Below are 7,279 nucleotides of genomic sequence, written 5' to 3' on the forward strand. Positions count from 1 at the left end.
TTCTTAGGATATAGTCCTAGCAGTGGAATTGCTGGGTCAAAAGGCAGTTCCATTTTTAGTTTTCTGAGGAAATTTGATACTGTTTTCATAATGGTTGTACCAGTCTGCAATTCCACCAACAGTGCAGTAGGGTTCTCTTTTCTCCACAATTTGTCCAACACTTGTTTTTTTGTTGTTTTGTTTATGATGGCCATTCTGATCACTGTGAAGTGCTATCTCACTGTGGTTTTTATTTGCATCTCTCTGATGGCTAGCAATACTGAGCATATTTTCATTTGTCTTTGGACCCTCTGTATATTCTCCTTGTTGAAGTGTGTGTTCAAATCCTTTGCCCACCTTTTATTTGGGTTGCTTGTCCTCTTAGAGTGAAGTTGTGTGAGTTTTGTATATATTTTGGAGATCAAACCCTTGTCTGAGGTATCACTTAGAAATATGTTTCCCCATATGGTTAGTTCTCTTTTCATTTTAATGCTGTTTTCTTTAGCCATGCAGAAGCTTTTTATTTTGATGACATGCCCTCTGTTTATTCTTTTCTTAATGTCCCTTCCTCTAGGGAACATGTCAATGAAAATATCGCTGTGTGGAATATCTGTGATTTTCCTGCCTATGTTCTCCTCTGAGACTTTTATGGTGCCACAACTTATATTTAAATTTGAATTTATTTATTGTGTATGGTGTAACTTGGTGCTTAAGTCGCATTACTTTTTGCATGTTTTGCATGTTGAAAATAGCCTTTTCAACACCATTTGTTGAAGAGGCTATTTTGCTCTATTTTATGCTGGCTGCTCCCTTTGTGCAATATTAATTAACTGTAGAGACGTGGGTTTACTTCTGGGCTCTCTATTCTGTTCCAGTGGTCCATGTGTCTGTCCTTATGCCAGTACCAGGCTGTTTTGATTATAGTGGCCTTGTAATACAGTTTAATATCAGGTATTGTGATTCCTCCTACTCTGCTCTCATTTTTCAAAATTGCAGCAGCTCTTTGGGGTTATTTATGGTTTCATATAATTTTTGAAGTGTTTGTTCTATATATATATAATATGCCATTGATATATTAATAGGTATTACATTGAATCTATAAATTGCTTTGGTTAGTATGGATAATATTTTGATAATGTTAATATTTCTATCCATCACCATGGTATATGTTTCAACTTGTTTGTGTCTCCCTTGATGTCTTCAGTGTTGTGTAGTTTTCTTAGTACATGTCTTTTACCTCCTTGGTTAGGTTCATTCCTAGGTATTTTATTTTTCTTTATACTATATCAAATGGGATTTTTTCCTCATTTATGTTTCTGATGTTTTATTGTTAGTATACAAAAATGCCTTTGATTTCTGAATATTGACTTTGTATCCCAATCTTTTTGCATATTCATTTATTAGGTCAAGCAGTTTCTTTGTGGAGTTTATAGGGTTTTCTATGTACACTATCATGTCATCTGCAAACAATGGCAGTTGTATTTTTTTTTTCAATTTGGATTACTTATTTCCTTTTCTTGTCTGATTGCTTTGGCTCAGACTTCCAATACTATGTTGAATAAAAGTGGTGAAAGTGGACGACTTTGTCTCGTTCCTGTTCTTAGTGGAAAGATTTTCATCTTTGCCCATTGAGTATGGTGTTGGCTGTAGGTCTCTCATATATGGCCTTTATTAAGTTGAGGAATGCTCCCTCTATTCCCACTCTACTGTGTGTTTTTTTTATCATAAATGGTTGCTGTACCTTATCAAATGTTTTTTTTTTGCATCTATTGACATGATCATGTGATTTTTGGCTTCATTTTGTTTATGTAATATATTATGTTTATTGATTTGTGAATATTGTACCATCCTTGCATCCCTGGGATGAGTCCCACTTGATCATGGTGTATCATCTCTTTAATGTATTATTGGATGTGGCTTGCTAAGCTCTCCTATGCCTTCTGTTTAATAGCAGAGCTATGCTGAAGTTTCCAAGTTGCTTGGGCCATCTTGGGTCAGTACCCTATTCAGGGGTCTGAGGAGAACAAGCTGGTGCTTATCAGTCTTTTTGAGAAATTTGCCCCAATGCCTGAGTTCCTGCTCTTCTCAGTGCGGGGCCTTATAAATTCCTGAAGGCAAATGACCCAAACTGCTATTCTTTGGATATTACAGAATGCACATATGTACTTTAAAATTACTGAGTTAGTCCTATTGGCAGCAATTTTGATTTCACAGTCTATCAAAATGACCTCTTTTAAAAATCATTACTTTTTAGGTTTTATGCTATGATCAAACCATAAGCTACATATCTTCAGGATTCTCAGGCAGAGATGGGTGCTGTTCTGCAATGCATTATGATGCTGTCTAGTTGTGCGGTGCATGTCCTGGGCTGTAACCCAGATCTCATGACCCTGCAGGGTACCCAATAAGGACCCAACTCAGGATAGAGCTCACTGACACTGGAGAAACAACAATTCCTGAATATATCCACTGTTTAAAGCAGACTCTGAGCAACTGTGACACAGCAATCCAGGAAATCATAGCAGTTCATCAGCATTGTGAGCATACTGAAGACATATGAGATATTTGTAAAAACATTACTAATGATACTAGATGTTGAATTAAAAAAAAAACTCCCATTGAATCTTCAGAGAGAAAAAATACAAGAGATGAAGAGTGTGGACCCTGAGAAAGAAAATATCTACTAAGAATGGCTTCTGGTGGCTAACTGGGCTCAAATTTAAAAAAAAAAGTCAGCAGTGATTTCTACACAGGTGCCTCTCATGCAAACTGCATTTCAGGGAGAAGTCTGCACTGATCTACCTACCCACCTCTGCACTTAACTGCATGCTTGTACTGTGTTTCTGCCATTCTGAAATTCGTATAAAGGAGTTGTTGGAATCCTATTTAACTGATGGGACTGAGGCTTTCTCCATCCAATTGGAGCTGTGTAGCTATATCCCCATTATCATCTTCACCAATCAATCAGGTAAGTACCCTTTGCACCAATTAAATTTCAAGTATTTAGGGTCCTCATCTGCATGAGGGTGGACCAATCAGGAACCAGGGTCAGAAACTTCTGTCTGTATAAGTCAGCCCCCCTGTGGCTCTAAGAGTGCACTTTTCCTTTCTGCTGAAGATTGTGTTTCTCTGGCTGAGCTGAAACAATGAAGGAGACCCAGAATAGCGCAGGCCAGAGCAGAATGGAACAGACCAGCAAGGAGCAGATCAGAGCACAGCTGTCTAACCCAAGAGGAGCCAGGTCTCAGGACTATTCCACATCCATACTATTTTCCCAGTCATCCTGTATCATAATTGAGCTGTTCTGCATGGAATATAGTTCCTTTCTTCACTGCACCCCAAATTTGGAAGTCTCATTGGTGTTGAATTTGCACCAGTGATGGTTGATGAGAGTAACAATATGTTAATTTGAAAGATGGAGGTGTGATTAAGATTGATGGTGCCACTCTAAGAGTTATATACACACCTGGCCATACTAATGACTATATGGCTCTAGTTTTAAAAGAAGAGAATGCTCTGCTTTCTATGAACTCCCTAAAAGAATTAGTCAACCAATTACATCAGTTCGATGAAACCCAATTTGGTATGTGTTGAAGAAGAAAACTTTGTTCAGTACAAATAGTTCAATGGTGATATAGCACAGCTGTGGGACAACCTGGGGCCAGGCCCCTCTATGACTAGGCAGCTTTGCTCTTCTCTGGTCTCTCTGTTCCTCTCTCCGCCTCTCTGTTCCTGTACCAGTCTGCTCTACTCCAGAGATATTATTCGTGTGTTTCAGCTTTAACTGGGGAAACAGACTTTAGTCACTGATGGAAAGGGAAAGCACACAGTCAGAGGGGAAATGGCTTATAAAGACAGAAGTTGCCATTCTTGGTCCCTGATTTGTCCATCCTCATGCAAATGAGGACTTCAAATCTCTGCAGTTTTATTGGCCCATTATGCACTGTCCTGGTTGGTCAAAATAAAACTTATTTGGTCAGACCTGTGCAGTTCTGATTAGATAAGGGAAAACCTTGGTTTAAATAGGATTCCAGGAGCTCATTTATAGGACTGGCTCAGATGGTAGAAAGAAAGTTGCAGAGGCAGGCAGCTCAGCACAGACTTCTCCATGAAGTGCAGTTTGTGTGAGAGGCCCCTGTGTAGAAATGGCTGCTGGGCTAGGTATTTTGTTTGTCTGTTTTTGTTTTGTTTTGTTTTTGTCTTTTTGTTTTGTTTTTAATTTGAGCTCAGTTAGCCACCAGGAGCCCTATCTTCTTTCTCAGGATCCACAAGTTATTGAAAATAAAAACTGGTATTATATATCCAGGACATGACCCCATAATACATAATGCTGAAGCTAAAGTTCTACATTTCTCACAGAAAGATTTGAGAAGAGCAGATTCTTACAGTATATTCTGATAATTTTTAAAAATCTTTACAGTAATAGAGCTTGTAAAAATTATTTATAAGAATACTCCTGAGTACTTAAATAAACCAGCTGAATGCAATCTCTTGCCTCATTTGAAAAAAATTGAAAAGGAAGGAAAAATACTTATCAGCATGTATCCAATAAATGGGAAAGCTCAATAAGTGGAAAGCTTATCTTAAGTTTCAGATTAGTAAAAGTTTTATTGTTTTGTTTTGTTTATAAAGAATGGTATTCTTCCTTAGCTATTAATTGTTAACAGAAAAGTTAGTGTATAATATTGGAAATAGCCATAGGTATACCTTAAAGTAATGTTATATTTATTCTAATATATATATATATATTGCATTTTATATCTATAAGATAATTTGTATTAACTAAATCTTAAAACATTTTACCAAAACATAAAGATCCAAGAGTTTATCCACTTTCAACTGATTAAGTAAAATGGTTACTTTAAAATATAATAAAATGTATGTCATTTACACAGGATATTACTCTTGGAAATTAGTTATTTATTATTGGTGGCCAATAATACTCTTTTCTCTAGATGCTTCATTTAAATGTGCAGATTTCTATGTAATTCCTTCCTTTCTATAACCCTTGTTTGTATCTATAAATAATAACTTTGTTTTCATGTTTCTTTCCATTATATCATGATTATGTATTAATTCTATAGTTCTGTGTCATTTTTATTGTTTTATAATGGCATTCCACAAATGATTTTGGCAATGAAGAAATACAAAATTTCCTGTTTAAAAAATTATTACTTTCCTATCTTGTTTTGCTTAACAAGAGCCATAATCCCTCACCCCTACATAATAACAAAGGGTAGCTCTGAAAAGACAGTACCCAGCCAACAGTCCCAGTTCCATCCTCCACATGCAGTGACAAATGGTCCCAAGCTGGCTAAGGTAAGCAGGTCAGGAAGGATTAGACTACATCTTCTGAACTATTCTGATCAGTCATATGCTTAGGCTCCTCATTGGCTGCCACACCTGGGGTCCTCTGTATGCAGTCTCTTTGCAGCTTGATTTTGTTACAATTTGCACATACTTTGCCACTTATGAATAAAGCCCCAATTCAAATCTGTCGTAGGAGATATCATATTTTGAAAGTCACTTAATGACAATGGTGAGTACTATGCCCAAGCTTGTATATATGTTCAAGCTCCTACTTCCCATTGGTTTATTAAATGCCAGCCCCTGGTTCACAGTTTTTGTGTTATTGTCACAGGATAACCAGTTAACATGTACCAAGTATGCTCTATGTGCCCAGCACTGCAGCAAATGTGTAGCAACATAGCGTTTCTGCCAGGCTGATTCATCATTTAACCACAGTGAGCAAAAAAAAAAAAAAAGTAAAGAAACAAACAGTAGTACAAGATGTACCCTTCACACTGAGGTCAGACCATGCTAAAACTGGGCCAGATGTCTTTGTTGCTACAGCCTCTGATGCCTCCAACAGACAGCTGCTTCTCCATCAGCAGGGGACTATTGTGATGAGTTTTAAAGAAAAAAAATCTTGAAATAAGGTTACCACACTGTTTAAAACATTCACTTAAAACAGGCTTCTGGTCCTGCTTCTGACAGTCTCTCTTATCCACCATGACCTTAATCCACAACCTCTGGCCCTTTTCAGTCTGCCACCCTTATTCTATTATTTAACCAGGAAAGAAGGCAGATTTGAGACCCCTTTATATTGCCAAGATAGATATTTATCACTCCTTCTTCTCAGAGCAGACTTTCTGTATGCCTGAGTCCCTACACCCAAAAGTAAGTCAATGCCTCTGGAATTTCTCCCCTTAATTGACAGTTGGGTGTCATTAAAACTTCCAACTACACTAACTCTTATTTTCAAGTTAGTATTGACATAGCAGTTATGAAATAAATATAAGAATCAGTTGGGGTGGATAAAAGGTTCATATCAGGTAATAGCTCACAAGAAGAAGGTCTTGGATAAGCAATTGAAGATCAGCTTAGGGTAGGGGGTCTGGGAGGTACAGGCAGGTGTTCAGTGTCCCAAACCCATAAGAAAGAGTATTGTCTCACAGAGGTGTCCAACCCATGGCCCACTTGCAGCCCAATACAAAATCATAAATTTATTTAAAATATTATGAGATTTTTTTGTTTTCATTAGTGTTTGTGTATTTAATGTGTGGCACAAGACAATTCTTCCAGTGTAGCCCAGAGAAACCAAAAGTTTAGACACCCTAGAAAAGCATTTCCCCACAAGGATGGAAAAAGATACACATGTCTGAGGATGGGCCTCATGACCAACTTTCCCTGAGCTTACTTGGAATTCTGGCCTAAGTCCCAGACTTCATTTCTCTCTGGTAATTGGGTCAGGAATATCAAGTTGCTCCACATCAATACTCAGTGGTGTTTCCTATTCTAGTGAGCAAATTTGCTAGCAGAACATAAAGAGGAATTCATGATGACAGAGGCAAAGCGAGCAGGGTGTCTGCAAAGAAATACACAGATTTTCTTTTGTTTCCCATGTTGGGTTACTTCAACTAACCAATTTCTGTCCACTTCTCCTGCTATAAGGGACTCCAGGTCCTTTCAGGATCCTTTCCCTGGCAACTTCTCTGTCCTGTGAACTCCGCCAGGCAAGGCTGGAAATGCTCTATGCAGAGTCTTTGTAAAGAGTAGTTTTTTCTTGAGAGATGTGCTCACCAGCTAACCTGGTAGCCTTCTTTTTGCACCTGGAGCAGGTAACAGTTGCTAGCCAGTTAAGCCTAACTCTCCTTAAAATCTCTGTCAGCTCTTGTACAGAACTGGCATGCCCCTTTAGCCCTAAAGAGGGAGCAAGTAGATTTTCTTATGCAGTAAGACTTATAGTTTTTAAGTGTTTACAGCAACCTATGAGTATTATTTTTGTTCCATTGAAAAG

General features: G+C 37.8%; 1 pseudogene; it reads left to right on the plus strand.

Moving 5' to 3' along the window:
* Positions 1 to 2,288: 2,288 nt before the first annotated feature.
* On the plus strand, positions 2,289 to 4,548 carry LOC118981081 (endoribonuclease LACTB2-like; annotated as a pseudogene).
* Positions 4,549 to 7,279: the final 2,731 nt, after the last annotated feature.

This window comes from Sturnira hondurensis, unplaced genomic scaffold, assembly GCF_014824575.4.
Source record: "Sturnira hondurensis isolate 20B ecotype Veracruz unplaced genomic scaffold, ASM1482457v3 Scaffold0023456, whole genome shotgun sequence".
Lineage (NCBI taxonomy): Eukaryota > Metazoa > Chordata > Mammalia > Chiroptera > Phyllostomidae > Sturnira > Sturnira hondurensis.